This window comes from Macaca mulatta, chromosome 2 (genome assembly GCF_049350105.2).
Source record: "Macaca mulatta isolate MMU2019108-1 chromosome 2, T2T-MMU8v2.0, whole genome shotgun sequence".
Lineage (NCBI taxonomy): Eukaryota > Metazoa > Chordata > Mammalia > Primates > Cercopithecidae > Macaca > Macaca mulatta.
Window position 1 is genome coordinate 51350640 of NC_133407.1, and position 20675 is coordinate 51371314.

The 20675-nt window shown below is 34.6% G+C and overlaps 2 long non-coding RNA genes across 9 annotated transcripts in view; one reads left to right on the forward strand and one right to left on the reverse strand.

The window, feature by feature from the left end:
• Positions 1-20675, forward strand: part of LOC114676273 (uncharacterized) — a 123753-nt gene that overhangs the window by 65734 nt on the left and 37344 nt on the right. The window contains exon 4 of the long non-coding RNA XR_003727150.2: positions 13580-13689. This is a non-coding gene — a long non-coding RNA (uncharacterized LOC114676273). The remainder of the gene's footprint in view (positions 1-13579; positions 13690-20675) is intronic.
• Positions 1-20675, reverse strand: part of LOC106997085 (uncharacterized) — a 219838-nt gene that overhangs the window by 37662 nt on the left and 161501 nt on the right. For 5 of the 8 annotated variants that reach the window (XR_013414522.1, XR_013414520.1, XR_013414525.1 and 2 more), the window contains one exon: positions 16245-19778. This is a non-coding gene — a long non-coding RNA (uncharacterized LOC106997085). Of the gene's footprint in view, positions 1-16244; positions 19779-20675 lie in introns of those variants that run through there. The other 3 variants (XR_013414527.1, XR_013414526.1, XR_013414523.1) reach the window with 2 other exon arrangements.

Below are 20675 nucleotides of genomic sequence, written 5' to 3' on the forward strand. Positions count from 1 at the left end.
TAGTTGCTTTCTAAAAGCAATAAACTTATTTTTCATTCCTTTTCACCTCTACCTACATTTTTGCATACAACATTGAATCATTATTCCAATTATTTATATCTGATAATGAGGCTCCTTGTTTTCTTATCTGGAATGGGAACATTTTTATCCCTAAACTTTCCTGACACCTCAATTAAGTTAAAATGTTAATCCCTATATAGAATAAAACATATCATATTAAGCAAAGAAAACCCTAAAAATGTGAGACTTAGTTGAACTCAGAATCCTCTCATCTTAGACCTTCCATTGTGGAGTTCAGGCAAAAGAGAGTTGACATTATGTCAACAGAGCATAGGAAGTAGAATATGGAACCAAAAACTAGAGAGACCTGGGTTTAAATCCAAGCTTTGCCACTGACTAGGTATGTGACATTGAATAAAGCTTTTGATTTTGCTGAGCCTAAGTTTCCTATGCACAAAATAGATATGAACATCTCTATTTGTAGGGATTTTATAAAGATTTAATTAGATAATTAATCAAAACAGTTGTTCTCAACCTAATTGGAATCACCTTGGGAACTTTAGCAAGTAATGTTGGCTGGGTCCCTTCCCTAGAGTTTCTGGATGTAATTGATCTGGAATATAACCTGGGCTTTCAGTTTTTCAAAAGCTACCCATATTATTGTAATGTACAGCTAAAGTTGAGAAACACTGATCTAAACATATAGTCTAGTTTATTAAATAGTATATAGAAAGCATGACAAAATTATTACTAGGAAGATGATGAGGAGGATAATGATGATGATGAAAATGATGATGAAAAAGATGATAAATTTCAGCTATACATTTCTGGTATTGAAGTTGGCCTAGTGTGATTATTCTTCTACAGAACTCAAGAGAAAAAGAAGTGGTATGGTTTGAATCTGTGTCCCCACCCAAATTTCAAGTTCAATTGTAATCCCTAGTATTGGAATTAGGCCTGGTGGGAGGCGATTGGATCATGGAGGTGGATCCTTCATGAATGGTTGAGCACCATCCCTTTGGTCAATGAAATGTAAGTAGAATAGATATCAATTCTAGATGGTAGCCTTTAAAAGCCTTAGACCTTTGGTGTTACTATAACAATATACCATAGACTGGTTAGTTTGTAAAGAACAGAAATTATTTCATTATGTCCTGATAGAGTTCTCATGAGATCTGGTTGTTTAAATGTGTAGCACCTTCCCCTTCTCTCTCTTCCTACTGTTCCAGCCGTGTGAAGATGCCTGCTCTGACTTTGCCTTCTGCCATGATTCAAAACTCCCTGAGGCCTCCCCAAAAGCAGATACTGCTATGCTTCCCATACAGCCTGTGGAATCATGAATCAATTAAACCTCTTTACTTGTAGACTACCCAGTCTCATGTATTTTTATATAACAATGTGAGAATGAACTAACATAAGAAGTCACTTAGTATGGAGATTGCCAGAAACTTCATAGTAATACATGTATACTATTTTCATAGCTTTTACTTTCCAATCCTATACAAACTATGAAATAAATATTACAATGTTTTTTGGAGTGAAAAACACTCATAGAGTTTAATTGTTTTACAAATGATAGGTTAGGGAGCTAAACCAGAATGCAAATTTTAATCTATTTATCCCAACTTCAGTACTATTTCTATTATGTCACAATTGTCCACAGTGGACAAAAGTAAACAGTTCAGCTTCTTCATAAACTGAATTTAGAAAAAAATTTCTAAGTCTGGAAAATACTCCAGAAATCACATGATGACTAGAGCAAAGGGTTAAATGGCTTCAGCCACTAAAGATCTCATTAGCATATGAGTGGTTTGAAGCTAAAGACTATTTTTTGTTTGTCATTATATCCCTAGTGACTTGCATAGTACTTGGCACTTAATAGGAGCTCAATAAATATCTGTTGGATGGATACTCAAAGGCTCTAAAATGAATCATTTTTGGCAATTTAATGAAAGTTTTTTTAAAAAGGTATTAATATCTGAAAATAAAAACTCCAAATTCTTACTTTCAGTGAAAATTAATGACCATAAGGATTTATTCCATGTATATCAATCCAAGAAAGTACTTGGAGCAGAAAACAGAAGTTACCATGGACCCTCTGTCTGTACATATATACACATACATATGCATATATATGTATAAACTAATTCAAAGATACTATTTAATATATACAGACATTGCCTATATACTGATTTTTAAATTGCTTTACAAATGTTTCATTTTATCAGCAGAATAAGTCTATGATGCTTTCCCTCGGTTTCAACTAAGATTGAAACTGGATATGTAAGTATTTTTTAACTTCAAATACCATAAGATTACCTAAGATTTTGCCTACAAATAGAAAGTAAAAATCATTATTACTGCTAACAAAGATGAAGTATAAAAATGTGAAATGGCTAAGATTAGAAAAAACTTTTAATGAAAGTGTAAGTAAGAAACAAACATTATTATGCAGAAAATAGTTTTCTATCTAAAATAAATTATTAATAATGGTTCTTTGGCATATTATTGAGTCACCATAATATTAAATGTATAGTAGAAGAGTTTACTGTGTAAATATTAAAATGTATAACATATAGAACAATAATTGTACGTCATTAAGCTAGTGTCATTCTTTTATTTATTTTTTAGCTAGTGTTACTGATACAAAGCATTTAGGTGATGGCCATGTATGTTACTTTAAGATAGAAGAATGTGCACATCATTTCCTGGTGAATAGTAATATAAGAATTCAGATAGTTTTGAAATCATATTTCAGAATATAGTAATACTGTTTTCTGAGGGGCAAGGGGCAGGGCAGGGGGAATCATGTTCTGTCCTCCACTTAGAGACAGGCATTTAGTAGTAACATGGAAAGTTCACATGATATCCCACAATTTAAGAGGTCACATGATTTCAAAGTCTCTGGCCCTTAGGGAACTCAGGTAAGGGTTGGTGTAAAAGCAGGATTAAGCTTGACTTGAAGGCAGTAAATAATTGGATTGGGAAAGGAAAATGGGTTGGAAATTCCAAGCAGTAGAAAAACATGCTCAAAAGTAACTCTAAGTTATAGAGAGAAACATCAAAGAGGTCTAGTAAAGAGTGGAAGACAGACTTGGAAGTATTAGAACCGGAAAGAGGATTTTGAACAGAAACTTCCAGAGTCAATTTTATCCCAATTGCCAATTAGCAACCTGTATCACAGGGGATAGACTACGTTATGAAGAGGTTTAAAACAAAAATGTTAGTTCCTTAAAATAAAACTTTTTTTGCGGGTTCTTGCTACATGTTCATCTCAGGTTGGTGAGGGGTCTACTTCATGTTGTCCTCAATCAGGGATGCAGCCTGAACCATCAGAAACGTTTCCACCATCTAAAATGTCACTGTGGAAGGGGGACAGGGAAGAGATATGCATACACAGGCTCCGCTATGGTTTGAATGTTTTTGTTTCTCCCTAAATTTATGTTGAAACTTAATCCTCAATATGACGGCATTAAGAGGTGAGGCCTTTTGGGAGGTGATTAGGCCATGGCAGCTCCATGTTCATGAAGGGATCAGGGCTTGCAGGGGCTAGTCCATTCCCCTATTTTGCCATTCTGCCTTGCCCCATGTGTGGACACAAGGTTCACCCTTCTACCACGTGAAGATACAGCAAGAAGTTCCTCCTCAGATATCAGACTTGCTGGTGCCTTGATCTTGGACTTTCCAGCCTCCAGAACTGCTTGAAAATAATTTCTGTTCTTTATAAACTAACCAGTCTATGGTATATTGTTACAGTAACACCGAAGGTCTAAGGCTTTTAAAGGCTACCATCTATAAGTGATATCTATTCTCACATTTCATTGACCAAAACAAATTACACTATTATATCCAATTTCACAGAAGTAGGGAAAAGTAACCATATCATGTGCCTAGAGGAAGGAGAACTGGAAATACTGATGGAGAGCCCTAATGACCACTTAGAATGTCTGATGCTTTTACATATTATGTAATTAAACATTTGTTCTGGAAAAACACTTGGTTGTAGAATGCAAAATACAAGAAAGGGATACATCTGGAGATAGGGAAGCCTATTATTACAACTGTCTAGGTGTAGCAATAAAAATCCAAACTGGGGAAAAGAAAGGAAGCACCACAGTGAGAGATATTATGGAGGAATAAATGTGAAAAATCTGTTAATTGACAGGCATAAGGGAAAATAAAATTGTGAAGATGATTAAGAGATTTCAAGCCTCGATAAAAGATGTTTCTTTTTAAAATAAAGTTCAAGGAGGCCACTTTGGGGAAAAGATGAGTTTAGTTTCATACATAAGTACTGTCAGATGGAAGAATAAGAATGAAGGAAGATTGGGCTCCTGGAGAATTTGAGGTGCAATGTGTTCTCATTGGAGGTGTCAGCTGATCCTGCGTGAAGTTATGAATACCAGATGACTCTTCAGAGTGGTCCTGCTTTAGAGTGAGAAGACTGGCCCTTTAAACCTGTAAGGGGGATGCCCATGGTCAAAGTGGCTCTCCTGGCTGAGACAATTCCTGAAGAGGGCTAACTGTCTGTGCACATCATAGCATCTGCTGCAATTACTGATGCCTACATTTAACATATGTGAAGACGAGAGAAAACTTCAGAAAAAAAGATGTTCAGAATACCTAAAGGAAATATAAATATTTTGTGAGGTAAACTATTTTCTTAGGATTGGTATTCCCATAGGTTAACCTTTCACTTATCTGAGCTGACCCTATGTATAATTCACAAGCATGATATTCCTGGGGGAAAAATCATAAACCATGGCCTCCATGTCAAACAGCTTGAAAAGTACACGGGGATTCAAGCTATCAGAACTCTTGTTATCTTAATAGCTCATTCAGGTTTCACCTCTGAGATTTTAATCAAGCACCTGTGCTATGTGGAGAATGGCAAGCTGGTCATAGCAAAATCTGGAGTAGACAGTTTCATTTCTGGAGTGATTTAATTAGTATCTGGCATTTCACATTAATTGGAAGTTCAGACAATGAGGCATTGTTTAAAGCAGTGAGAAATCTTTGGCATAATTATTCAAATATTAGGTGTGCTTATCATTGCACAAGGGTGGAGATCAAAAACACAGAGGCAAGATTTGTTTTAAGATTAAGGGAGAAGAAGTACAGCCTGGTGGCTATATTTCATAATAATGTATTACATATTAAAGTTTACTAAGAGAGTAGATCTTAAGTATTTTCACCACACACACAAAAAGATAACTCTGTGAAATGATAGATTTATTAATTAGCTTGATTGTGCTAACAGTTTCTCAATGCATATGTATATCAAAACACCACATTATATACATTAAATATATTGTTTATTTTTCAATTATACCCCAATAAAGTTGGAAAATACAATAAAGAGAGAAGGATGTGTTAGGTAATTGCCATATTAAGAGACATAAATCTAAACAAAAAAGAAGAAAAATGTTATTCTAAAAAATATCAAACCAGCTTGTATTATTTGTCTCTATTTCTATAAAATTTTGTTTACATGTATGTATCAAAGTAGGAAAAACATATATGAATATCTCCTAGTATATAGGGTATCTATGATGTATGAAGTGAAGAACAGCAAAAGCAAGCTGAAAGGAAATGTATATATTATTTTATTCTACTATTTGAAAATAAAATAACCAATCAACCAACCAAAAACTCCATTTTTTTCACTTATATGCCTTGTATTCATTTGTGTGAACATAGAAGAGTAAACTTGGTAATCTTATGAAAATGGGGGTGAAAACGATGTGATAATTGGCATTTTAATCACATTGCTGTTGCATATTATTTCATCAGTTACAACACAGAAGTATACATTTTCTAATTTGAAAAACATCATATAAAGAAATTCATGCAAATTTTAAAAAGATAGAATGATGCCTGAAGCCTATTCTGAAAGCTGAATTTTAGAACAACTTTCTAAAAGCAAACCGGACAGCCATTGAGAAGAACTAAACACCTTGCAGGAGTTTGACATCCAGAAAGAAACACGCATATACGGTACAGGAATAAATAAGGGTTCTTTTGTCTACAGCAATCAAGTCAGTCTTGGTCTAAGGTAGCAATCTGAGCTAATCAGCCTGTCCTATCCACATAGGGCCATTCAGAATAGATAGATTTGTCTTACCCAAAGTGGTGAAATGAAAAGAGGAAATAAAGATTGATTTTATGAATTGCCAGGGTTAGTTTTGGTAGAAAGAATTTGTTTAGATGTTGCCTTATCAAGTTCTTTGGTTCAATAAGTGTTGCTCCGTAAGAGTTGCTTAAAAATTTTTGAAACATTGTAAGGTTATTACAAAAATATAAAGCAGAAGCTTTTTCAGATTGGGAGCTATGACAGCAGAGGAAAATCATAATTGGAAGCAGATTAAGGAAAGATACTGGATTAACTGACGATTTACAGTAGACTAAAAGATGCTAGAAGTCACTATTAAAATTCCACAAGTGGATCCCATTTTGGAAGTGGAAAAATTGAGCATTATAAAGGTGTCTGAATTATGAATTATAGCAAAATTATAAAGTAGAATAAATTAAAATCAAATAGAACACATACATAAAGATGCCACTAAATTTCTCTCAGTGTTCAGAAAATTTGAACTTTGTAATAATATTTTAAAATGTCTCCAAATGTTAGCTTTTATAGCTTACAGATTAATTGAAAGTTTTCTTTCAAAAATGAATTGTGTGTAATCATGTCCCTTAGAGCTTTCTGCATCAAAAATATCTACTAAATTCAGCGCTATCTTATTTATCTGGCTCCTACATAGCCAGGTCTCCAGTTTTTCTGGATGGATTTAGTGTACAAGTAAACCTATTTTCTTAAAAATGAGGCCAAAACATAAGAAGAAAATTCTATTAGGGAAAAGCACCTATAATCTTAGCTGAATGATCTAAAAAAAATTACATCCACTTTTCATGAAATGAAAACCACAGGACTTCATAAATTCTTTCTTTGTAGAGGACAACTTGGTGTATCTGAAAGCATGTTCTGTCTGTACAATATATAAAAACAACTCAGAACAGCCTGGGCAACTCAGTTAAGGCGAGAAGAGATCCCACTGTGCAAACTTAAGTCCTGTGCAGACAATTCCGAGATTATTTATTGCACATTGGTGTTACAGGGAATGAAAGCGACTAATTGTGCATAATCATTTTTCAAATGTCTTCCACATCAAATATATCCACTAAATTCAGCACTACATGATTTTTTGTTGCTACCAACCTACCCAAGTGTCTAGATTATGTGGATTGATTGTAGGTGCAACCCTCTGAGTTCTGCACTGTGCCAATCACTATGCTAAGCACCTTCACACACATCATAATACAGTAGATAGCACAGTCCTCCCCTATAGGCTTCATTCTCCCCATTTTATAGATGAGTAAGCTGAAGGCAACAAATATTAAGCAACTTTTCCAAGGTCATAGAACTGTTGAGTGACTAGATTAGGTTTTGAGCCTTAGTAAGTGTGCTTCCAATGCCCAGATTATTTCTACTGTATTATGCTGTCTCTAGGAGGTTATAATTCAAGGTGCCTCTTCTTTTTTGCATTAAAAAGATCAAAATGATTAGGCTAAACTCTTTAGCTTTCTTTTATTTCTACTCAGGAGAAGGATGGACTAATGAGCTAGAGTGACCAGTTAATGAAACCACTGGTGATTTAATGAAGACACCGCTGAGACATTTTACAGAATGACCAAATTCACTATATTTCATTACATTTAAAAAACTCTATAAATATGCATGTATACATAATTTTACATAATTATATAAATGGAATCCCCCTTCTCATCAGCCACTACCAGACACTCATCTTCACCTAGGAACTTCCTCCACATTCACCCTACATTTGGACATTTGTTGTTGGTTTTCGAGGTACAACATTTTTTTTTATATTCCTCTGTTTTCCTTCTCATCTTCTCCCCAGGGAACAATGCCCATGTAAATAATCTACTACATATCTATTTATAGCTTTTCATATTTATATCATTATATGAAACATACATATATGAATATTCATATCCAACATTACTTATAATATCTATAAATATAAGAAGTTATGTTCTTCTTTTGTAAATATTAGTTCATATCATGCCTACTTTTCTTCATTCTACATTTTTTAATCAATAATACCTAGGACATGATTGGGCATGGTGGCTGATGCCTGTAATCTCAGCACTTTGGGAAGATTAGGTGAGAGGATGGCTTGAGGGCAGAAGTTTGAGATCAGCCTAAGCAACATAGCGTGACTGTTTCTATGAAAAAATAAAAATTAGACAGGCCTGGTGGCACCCGCACATATGCAGGAGGCTGAGGTGGGGGTATCACTTGAGTCCAGAAGACTGAGGCTGCAGTGAGCATGATTGCACCACTGCACTCCAACCTGATGACAGAGAGAGATCCTGTCTCCAAACAAAACAAAATAATAATAAAAAATTAATAATAATATTTAGGGCGAAGCCCTCTACGTCAACTAGTATACTCTCTGAGTCATTATTTTTAGTGTTTTTATTATACTTACCAATGCAGCAATAAAATTCATGTACGTATATTTTTATTTGCTGATGTTTTTATTTCTATGAAAGAGATTCCCAGGAGTTACATACCTGGAATATAGTATATGTAGTCTTGATTTTAACCAGTGTTATCAAATATTTTACAGGAAGGATGCAATTATTCACATTACCAGATAACAATTGTGAAGAATATCCTTTTCTCTAAATATTCCTGGCAGCACTAGTTAAGTTTTGATGGGAATAAAATGATACAGCACTGTTACTTTAATTTAAATATCCCTTGCTACTATAACATTTGGACATTTTTGACAGAGTTTATTCACATGGATTTAGTTTTTGCTTATTTTCTATGAAATTGTTTACTTTCTTATTTTGTAAGTTTTTAAATATGGTTTGGAACCCTTTGTTCAATAAAGATACGTGGAACTGTTTGTTTTTGTTTTATTACAAAAGCCTATCATTTATTTATTATTTCGGGTCTCTGGCCAAAGTTTTAAATTAAATTTAGTCAAGTAAGTCTATCTTTCCTTTTAAAAGTGTTTGGATCTTCTGCCTTGGTTAAAAGTTTCTCCTGATCCTATATTGTCAATATTATCACTTGCATGTCCTCTGAGATTATTGTTGCCTTATAGTTTTCTATTTAGATACTTAATTTAACCTAGCATTTCAGAATTATATAGAATTTTTTCTAGATAGATAACAATTTGCTGCTATCATTTATTAAATTCATCATCCTTTCCTGCTTAACTGAAATGTTAACCTTTGTTGTACGTTAAATTCATAAACATTCTGGTGATGAGGATGCAGGAAAACACTACCCACCCCCGAAATATGATACCTCGGAAATTGAGAAAACAGCAGAAGTAGGAAGGCCGCTCTCATCTTCCCCTCACCTTTCACCCCCGAAGCAAGCCAGAAAACCTAGAAGGTCGCTTTCTGATCTTTTCCCTCCTTTCTCTCCAAAGACTCTCTTATGACAAGTGTCCTTCCTGATACCTGGATAAGAGAAATGTCATACAGAGACGCCAAGAATCTGGACAGACTTTTGTTACTCCCAGTGTATTACCATTAGATCACACTCCCTTTTGTCCACACATCTACACAACTGCCAGCTCTTCATCAAACCTGAGCATAAAAATATACCTTTTCTCTGTTTCTTTGGGTCTTCATTTCTGATGTCTCCTATGTCACATAAACTGATATTAAATATATTTGTATGCTTTTCATATCTGTCCTTTATAATAGGGGTCTCAGCCATGAACCTAGCGATGGGTGAGGAAAGAAATGTTTTCTCTCCTACACTGGCATCCCTTCCTGGAAACTTTACATCTTATAATTTAGAATTCCACATTATCCAAGAAGCACAGTGGCACCAGTTTTTTAAAAAACTGTATTGCTTATCAAATGTAAATTGAGTATAAGATGGAATAAGAACTTTGAAAATAAAAGAGCGTGGTAATTCCTATCCCAAAGGGACTTATCAGTTATTAGAAAGTAATAGGACGATATGGGATGTACACAAAAAGTGTTAATCAACATTACCATGTCAGATCTATGAGGTCTATTATGACAAGACCAAACTATGGGAGAAGCAGTTGATGATGTGTGGTTTCATATCAGAAGGAATGAAAACAGTGTAGCCTGCAATGTGCAGAATAAACTTTGGTGGAAGGGGGCAGACATAGCCCTTAAAATGAAATTAGATCATTAACACCAGAATTTAGAAGCTCTGAATATTTCAGCATCCAAACAGAATTTCCAAAGTTTGTTTATATAGAAAAAAAAGAAAATATTTGTTGACAATACCACACACAATAACTGATACCAACTACCAATGAAAAATGCACAATGTAAAAATAATATGCAACAGCGATTGCTTAATATTTCACATTTTGATCTTAAATATATTTTTCATACTTTTTTGAATTATGATATTGCCTTAAAATTCTATTTTATAACATTTAAAAACAATCATCTAAGGTAAGTGTAGACATCTCTTTGAATAGTGAGATCCAGCTAGTTTCTATCCATTAATTCATGTAAAATTCCTGTAATATATGAAAATAGGAGAAGACAGGACCCAAGTTTTGTTTTTGTTTTTGTTTCTCTTCGCTTGTGATGTGTGAAGACTGCTGCCAATTGGTAGTAGGGGTACTCCATCATTATATCATTAATAGATCTCACCAGAACAAGGTTTCATTACTGTGGATATTGGATAAGGCTCTGCCAGAAGGCTTTCAATACCCTAAGGATAAGATGTGCTAAGTCCCCAAATTAGGTGCAGCCGTCTTTGGGCAAGAATTTGAGGTTTGCAGGGATGTTTATGCTGGGGTTTGAGAAGCCTTGATCAAGATATTTCCCTAGGGTGACAAATCCATAATTGCACTTATCAGCTTTAGGCTGCCTTGATTAATGCAACCTTCTGTGATTTATCACCCAGAATATTTTTAAACAGGTGCTCTCTCTTCATTGTAATAGACTGGAGTTTTTCAGAAGTGACAACAGAGGCTTCTTTTATTTATTTGTTTTGTGAAATTCAATGAGAACACATTGCAAGCAAAAATACCCAGTCATTTTGTAGAGACCTGAGGTTAGTGTAGTTAGTTTTGTAGAGGCCTGGGGTTAGAGAGTTAGTTGACGTCAGCCTGTGATGATTTCTATCTGACTTTCTTGACCCTTTAAAAAGAAGTTGTTGCTTTTTAAAATGTTACTCCCTACCTCCAGACACCTAACATTCATAGCATACTGTCTTGGATCCCAGATCTTCTTATCCTTGGAGAATCTCGAAACTAGCTGCCTTCTATATAAGAATCAAATATAGCATACCAAAGAGCCTTGACAGAAAAATCACTCACTACACACACACACACACACACACACACACACACACGCAACATTGGCCATACTTTATGAGAACTTTTAAACGATGAAAAAATATGTTAGAAATCTAAAGTTAACTTGCGCAAGTGGTATACAGCTATGCACACCAATTTTACCATTTTAGTGTTTAGAGTAGTCTGGACCCAGCTGGAGTAACAAATTCTTTTCACTACTTTAAAGTTGTGCCAAACATATTTCTATAGGGAAGCAGTACATCACAGTGGATCAGAATGTAGTCCCTCAGTGTCAACATCTCGAAATGTAAACCTGGCCTCACCACTTACTAGCTGTATGACCTTGGAAAAAATTAATTAACCTCTCTGTGACCAAATTTTCTCATTTGTGGAGTTGAAAACTACCTACTTCACAGGACTATTATGAGGATTGAATCACATAAAATATGTGGAAAGATCTACATATTTTAATTTTAAAAAAAGCACTATTTAACTTATTAAGGGACTACAGATTGTCTTAAGTCAAGAGCACCTTCTATTTTTAAAGATCAGCTTACTTAGGTTCTTATCTATTTATTAAAACACATGAGATGGACAACACTTACCAGTACTTTGAGGAACCCACAAACTGGGAGTAAATAAAATTTTTTTTTCAAACATCTGGTCTGTTTAACCTAGGCTGCTGTCTCATTAGATATACTGGTTTCTCACTATGAAAAAATAAGTTTAGAATGAGCTGGAAATTCACTATTTGAAAATCTATATACCTCATCTTGTGTTTCCTTCCAGAGAAACAGAAAAAAAAGAGAGAGAGAGAGAGAGAGGGAGAGTAAAGATAATGGGTGAGTAACGCATGAAGCAAAATCTAAGACTTCCGGAAAGCCCTGTGAGCTAAGCAAAGATGAAAGTATTTTCTGGTTGTGAGGGAAGAATGTGAGTGCTTAATGGCTCAAGTTGCCCACAGATTCCTGGGATAGTGTGGGATATCAATCTACTTTGTTTAATTCTGTAGAACTGTTACTCCCAAACCTAGCAGCATGTCAGAATCTTTTTGAAGAGTGTCTTTAAAACGTACAGATTCTTGAACCCTGTCCAGGCCAACAGAATCAGTATCTCCAATGATATAGCCCTGAAATATATGTTTTAAAAAAGTTTTTATAGTAGTTCTTATAGACAACTATATTCGATAATGAAGAACCAGAGATTTTTAAAATAAACTTTTGTTTTTACATTGGAATCAGTTTGGATGACACTACTGAGTTCTCATATACCTTGACTCATTTGCCCTTATTGTTAACGTTTTATATAATAATCATGGCACACATATCAAAACCAGAAAATTAACACTGGCAAATTACTAATGTATTTTTTATATTTCTGAGTCCATTACAGGATTCTATAACACTTTTAATCGTCATGCCTCCTTAGTCTCCTCTGGCCTGTGGCAGTTTCTCAGTTTTTCAAAACTTTGAGAACTTTGAAGCGTGTCCTCAATGTAGATTTTCCTCTTTTTTAGACTGAGGTATTTGTTTTGGAAACGAGTGCCATAGAGGCAAAGTGCCCCTTTCTCATATCTTATTAGAGAGTACATGATACCAACATAACATCACTGGTGGTATTAACCTCCATCATTTGATTAAGGCAGTGTCCACCAGATCACTCCTCTGTTAGGTTACTATTTTTCCATTCTCATACTCTGTTCATTAGAAATGTCTTTAAATCTAGTCAAGGGTTGGCTGTATGCGTGTTGAAGGGGTGGTATGGAGAGATGAATCAAGCTCCACTTCCTGGAGGAAGGAGTATAAGTGAAGGTTTATGATCAAAGTAGTACTTCCAGAAAACTGGGTTAATTAGGTACATTGGGGGAAGGAGACTATTGGTTGGGAAACCAGTGGCAAAACTCAAACCAGAGGAAATGAGGACCTGAACAAAAGCAAAGGCATTGGTGAAAAGGAACATATATCTTAAAAATATTGTGGAAGCGAAAGAAACCATGGTTACTGATTAGACATGTGGGAGAGAGAGACAAATATATATTTGCCAGATATACTCAGGTTTGGATCCTGAGTAACTTAGAAGAGGGTAATGCAGTGAAGAACAGAGAAAGAGGATACCTTTGGTTGGGACATACAGAATTCAAAGGCTTGTGGACATCAAGGTAGACATGTTGAACAAGCAGTTAGAAATTGAATCACAAAACAATTTACCTCCTTGTGAATTATGCTATCTTCCAGGGTCCATTATACAGCACAAGGCTGCCTCTCCTGCTCTCCAGTCATACTTCCAAGAAAACTGCTCACTCTCAGAACCAAGGTTCAATTTATACATTGTGGTTTGGGTAAAGGTAAGAGGAAACACCCTCAAATAGATTTGGATCATTCCAGATGTCCTATAAATGAAATTTGACATTTGCTCAATTATCACCATCTCACTGTAAAAGCAATGAATCTACCTTCATTGTGAAGATTTGGGGACTAGAATTAATGAGTACAGTAACCTTATGGATAGAACCTTCAGAGTTTTTCATTATCTATGTGAAGAGATAATTCTAAGATATTTGAGATCTAGTATCTGTCAGCTTGGGAACTCATGTGTAGTCCCAAGACTAGACAAGGAAACCCTTATTAGTATTTTTATTTTCCATTTCAAATAAAAATGGTATGTGTTAAAAAAAAAAAACTGAGCTGGTTCAAGCTGTAAAGCATGTCTTAATTATATGTTTGGTAATACCTGAAAGCCAGAAGATTCCCAGAAAAAAAGAAAAAAAGTGTTGATTAAGTATCTTCCCCTTTTGAGGGTAGATAGAAAGAATAAAAGGAATTTCAAAGTCTCAGGTTGTTAGGAAGCTGCAAAGGTGATTTCTTTTTCTCCATTCCTTCACCTTAGCAAGGTGATAAGGCAGATGAGGGGAAGTAGGAGGCACAGGACCATGAAAATGGACCCAAGGTGATGGGGCTCTGTTCTCTTATAAATGGTCATCCTTCCAGGATATCCTTTCTCGCAGGCTGCTTCAGCATCTACTGACTGATCTCTGAAATTCGTTTCTCTCATTTCACCTTCATAGCTCAGAGTTTGTAATCCATCCATTTTGTGCTGTTAATGATAAACCACTTGTAAAGATCAGTTTAATTTCTAATATAAATAATACAAAATAGATGAAAATATTAGGTACACAGACTTTAAGAAATTTTAAAAAAAATTTTTCCCTCTCATTTTTTTTTGTTGTTTAAAACAAACCTTTTTCACTTCTTCCTCTCTTTTCCTCATTTATCATCTTATTTCTTATTTACAGTTTTACTTGTTTGTGATAGTGGCAGGATGATATTAATTTCAAAATCCTTAGAAACATAATTTGTTGAATCTAAAAGTTAAAGGTGGCTTTGTGCTTAGCTTTTTCCTAGAAAGATCTAATATTAAAATGTGACTTGCTATTATAAACCTTTTAGTGTAAATTATGAGCTTTAAAAAGAAATGAGAAAGCCTTCCTGAGAAAATGGTCTTTATCATGCTATATCCTACGAGCATCCTGTGGCCACTCACACTCACATTCTCTTTTACCAACCTATCTCTGTTTCCCTTTCATTATTATGCTCTCACCTTCACTCTGCTGAATATTGCTTTCTTGTCCAATCACCAACAAACACTTATCTTTGCCTGGAAACCTCTTCCATATTTGTTTTTCAACACTCAGAGCTTCACATTTTATGTTTTTCTCATACCTCTCATTTTTATTTTCACTTACATTTTGCCTTTTCCCTCCCCCTTTCTGGGATGATTATTAAAGCATGACTCTGCCCTTATTCAGCTGTTGAGCATAACCTACCACCCATTTTTCCTAAAACATTTAGTAGTGATTTAAAAAGAATAAAACAATAGGAAAAGAGATTGAGGATACATAGTTCTTTCAATCTAGACCTGTGATTATCAACCATTTTGCAGTCATGGGCTGCTTTGAGAATCTGCTTAAAACTAGGAACATTTCGCCAGAAAGATTCACACAATTGCATAACACTTACTGCTGTAGTCTGTTTTGTGTTGCTGTAAAAGAATACCACAGACTGCACAATTTATAAACAATAGAGTTTATTTAGTTCACAGCTCTAGAGACTGGAAAGTCCAAGAGCAGGGTGCTGCATCTGTTGAGAGCCTTCATGCTGTGTCATCTCTCCGGGCCTAATCATCTCGTAACAGTCCTATCTCTCAATATCATCACAATGGCAATTACATTTCAACACTAGTTTTGGAGGAGACATTCAAACCATGGCATATATCAATCTAGGTACACAGATTCCCTGAAACAAGGTGAGTCACTGCTTTTCCAAGTAAGCTAAATTATATCTTACATGAAAATGGTCAATTAGAAATCACTGTCCTTGAACAGCATTATTTGGGTGATTCTAGAACTATTCCTAAGGAACTGTTCCCTAATGGTAAGCCCACAAAGCATAATGGGATACATTTCAAGAAGCATATCCAAGAAATTCATTATTTTATTAAAGGAAGATACATTGTTCAGCAGTTTGTTCACTGATTCACATCACACTAAGCTTCAGAAATCCCTGTGTTTTACTACCAGGAAGCCTGTGCCAGGCACATTCCCACTTCTAGATTCTCCTACCTGACCTTGTCTTCTTTAGAGATGTGCAGGGTTGACACTCACCTCCTCGAGGTGTTTCCTCAACTACAACCCCATAGTTTCTAATATTCTTGTAAAGGTGCTCATCCAAACGCTCCCCTTCTTTCTCATGTGACTCTGTGATGTGTGTTTCTAAAACATCTCTACCAAAGTGCCTATACTTGTAGAGATAGTGAGTGTATGAAGCAGGGGAGGAAAAATTTCTCCTCTACCTTGTTAGGGTTTCTGGCTGGGCCTAAAAATTAAACTGGTCTCAACAGATGAAGAGAAGAAAAGCATACACATTTTATTCAGGAAAATTTTATATGTACATGTGGGTTCTAAGGATATATTAAAGACTGAAAGAAACAGAGCCAAACACTTACATACAGGGTCGAACAAAGAGTAGTAAATTATGAAAATGTAACAAGACAAAGGAATCTGGTCTAAGACAGGTAATAGTGAAGAAGTAACTAGTAACTAGAAAGATAAAGGTTAATTTAACAAGGTTTGTTTGTATAGATTTCTCTTGGTCTCCACTCCCCATCTCTGGAGATGAACATGTCTTAGTTTCTCCAAATGCAGGGAAGACATCATTCACATGTAAGTTTTATTTCCTGCTTTTGAGAAAAAAAGAAGTAAGATCAGAATGCGCTTTTGCATCTACTGTTTTTCAAATTCTTTTAATTCAAAATAATCAATATGCCAGAGTGGCACGTATTGGGGTGGCATATTCTAAGGTTTTTCAATGTCAATCGGGCTTTTAAAACTTCTGTTTTCGTGCAAAAATACACATGAAGTTGGTTTTCTACTCCATTTGATATAAAGATATTATTTTTAAATTCCTTGCCATTGAGGGAAATAGATTGTCCATGAACATACACTATGTAGATCTAGGACTTGCAACATTGGCTGAGTTTTGAGCACTAGAGAAGAAGCCTAGGGTCTATGAATTCCATGGAGATTGAGAAGCTCAGCAATAGAACATTCGCTGCTTAGTCTAACTCTTGTTTTGTAAAGTATCTCTACTATTTGAACATTTTTTTGAAAAAGTTTTTTTGCCTGAAAAAATGCTTCTAGGTCCAGCACCAATTTTGCCTCTTCCATGATCATGACCCATTCTCGAATTCTAATAACCAGGAATTAACTGCAACTTCTCCGGAAAATAAGTCAACTATACTCACCGAGATCATAAAATGTAAAAGAACTGACTGAGAAATGCTAAGTAAAGGGACAGACATTTTTAGAATCCCTATAACGTGCCAGTATGTCCATAAATCATTTTATTTAATGTGGTATTAATTCCATGAGATTTCTACTGTTATTCTCAAATGAAGACACATAAGCCAGATGTTGAATAACCTGCCCTAACACACTGCTAGAAAGTGGCAAAGATAGTTAGAAATTTTTGTTTGTTTAGTTTTAAAATCCGTAAATTTTATTGCATCTAGCTTAATTTTCTGGCCTCTAGAGCAATTGCCTCTCAAAAATGGAGACAAACAAATGAACCCACTTAATTCTCAAAATAGAAATGCTAATGAGTATTGATAATGACTTTGTATTTCAGTATGTTTTCTCAATGAAGAAGTTACTTTGTAAGACAGTATTTATTATTTACGACAAGTTTTCTCGACCTTGTTTTTCATCCATCAAGGAGCGGCATATCACTGAATAAAATGGTAGAATAGAGGACACTTTTGGTTTACAACTTTTATATACAGACCTCTGGGAAGTTACAGAGGTATTGCCAGAGTCTCTAAATCTGTATGTGCATTTTGAATTGTTGGCAAGTTGAATAATGTGTCTCATGGAAACATTAATTTGCATCTAGTCTTTAGAACGTATAAAGAGAATATTCCCGGTTAAGGAATATTTTACTGAATTCAGAGTCATTTTTTACACTTTGAGTATTTTTTAGCTAAATGAATACTTATGTACCTGAAAGCACAGAGATAATCAATAATTTTATTCTATTTTAGAAAGTGGTTTTAGTGCTGATAAAGATTGGGAACTCCTAGAATTTCTTTTTTTTAGAAAAAATAATTGCTCCATGTGGTTTTCAGAAGTAAATTAAATTTACTTTGGCACTGCACTGCATTTTATGTATCTCTGGAAACATTTTGAAGTACATGGTGAATTTAATACCATTTAGTCTTTGGAAATATGATGAGCGGTTCCGTTTCTGATTTTTCGTAATCAGCTGGCCTAGGTATAAGATATTATTGCCTTATAGGGACATCTGCTGGTAGATAAATAAAGATCTGGAACAATAAAATACTGTCTTCTCAGTATTTCCCAGGGCATCCCTCTGAGACTGTAGGCTTGTGTGCATCTGCTTCAGAGAGTGCATGGCTGTTAAAGTTCTGAATATTGTATCATTTCACAGTCCGATCCTTCTGAGGTCACATAAAACTTGCCTTCATTACATATATGCTCTGTGCCCACAACAGATTCACACATGTATTAACTTAAAAAAAAAAAAAAAAAAAACTGACCACATATTATCCTGGAAACCTCAGACTTTCTGGAAGCTTATGTAGTCTGGGGCAGGTAGCATGATAATTGCCGCACTTGGAGTATACAAACTCCCCACAGTAAGCCGTCATGTGCTCTGTTACCTGCCTTGGCTTTTTCAGATATGCATTATCATCTGATACATGCAAAGAAAAAAAAAAGCCACTCTTTCTGTTCCCAAATGCAAAAACAAAAGTAAAATAAATTAAATGATGTTACCAACTTCTTAACCTTAAGGCCTTTAATTTTTTCACAAGGAAAAGTATCTTAATAACTTTATCATTAAGTTGAAATGCTCCTCTTTCACTCAGCTACACAAGATTTTTCAGTAAGAATTAGCTGCACTAATTAATTACTACTTATTACTTCGGAAATAATTACTTGGTGAAAGTAAAGCAACCGGTAGTACTATTTCTACTAACCTTAACCATCACCAGAAGGATGAAATACTTGATTTTCTTTTGGTGTTTTATGGAACAAAGATTACCTTCATACTCCATCTTTGGAAAAGCAGCACTGTATTAAATCACATATTATAGACTTAAAATTAAATTGCCCATAAACGTCAATATTGCCAACAGTACAGAGTAGTAACTTATTCATGCCACTTCTTTAAACTCACCACATATTAATGTGCTAATGTGATGGAAAATAAAGAATCATCATGTGCCTTCCAAATGCTGCTCTCCCTATTGTTTACATATGTATTTTGTAAGTGACTAGAAGACTGTTTCATCAGTTGAGGAATGCCTTGCCAAAAGAAACGACACAATCATTAACTAATTACAACTAAATAATAGCATTGCACATTTTGACAGGTTAACGCATATTCTGTTACAAGTTGGAAACTTGAGAAAGAGAATAATAAAGCTACTACTCTTGCAAAATCCTCAAATGCCAATATGGAAAATAAACTCTTCAAGGATTTTCACCAACCATGTGTTTTTCTTTTTCTTCTTGCCCTCATTGTACAAAAGCAAACAATGTGAAGTTGAGTTAACATTCTAAACTAATTAAGTAAGCAATTAACTTATTTTTATCAATTTTATCCAATTATAAATCAGAGTCTACCTACATTCACAGTTTAAACATACTGAAATAGTCATTTTGGGCTCTTTTCCCCTTTATCAATGAAGCAGCAGGATACACATGGGCTCAGATATAAAAATAACAAGGGAAACTAGGAGAGGAAAATTGGTATTTTCAAATGTAATCTAGTTCGTTAAAAATCCAAAAGCAGAACACAAAGATATGCCTGAAATGGCATATTACCGTAATTGTCTCTGAAGAGCTTCTCAGTTTAACTGAAAAAAAAAAAAATTTAGAAGGATTAATAAAAAATTAAATCATCTATTTTATAATTTCTTACAAAATGACTCCAATACTGTAAGCAGAGTGTCTCATTGTTCTCAATCACCCCATACATATTACACCAAAATTCTTCAGAAAAGAAAACAAAAAAAAAATTAGAGAGTGTTTTCTAAGCCCTGTCCTTTAGCAAGTAAATAAGTTGGCAATTAAAGAATTGTTCTCCACCCTTGTAGGTACTGAACTATATATAAGTAAGTACTACAGACTGTTAAGCCCCATACAATGTGACTGGAGAAAGGATCACTACATGTCAAGTGGCATGCATTTAAGTATAGAATATCTAGTTGTTGGGGTTTTCCTTTTAATTTACTTATTAGAGGTTGGAAAAAATTTTCCCTTAGTTCTACTATTATAAAATTTCACTAGCAAAGACATAAAGTTGGCCAGTTTGCTACCGCTAGAGTAATGAGTAAAGAGAGTCGACATATCAAAATAAACATTGGGCAAACACAAAACATAAGAAATCAATTACAATATAATCTAAGAAGTAAGTCACTTAAGATATTTTGTCCTAAAGACTTGATATGGAATGACGAAAATTTTAAATTACTATATATCTTCCTTATGCGAGAAAACGGAATCATTACTCAGCATACAACAAAAGAGAATCTAAAAGGAAGGAATGTTAACATAAGAAGATGAAACGAGATCCATATATTAAAGGGTGATATTAGCATTGCAAACCCCCCAAAAATTGTAGAAAAAATTAAATTACTTACCTTTCTAGTTCAGTACAAATGTCCTACAGCTAATTATCATGAGATATTGCCTGGAAATTAACCAGTCATGTTGTGTTTCTATCTCCAGATTTACAATTAGTAATGCTATTA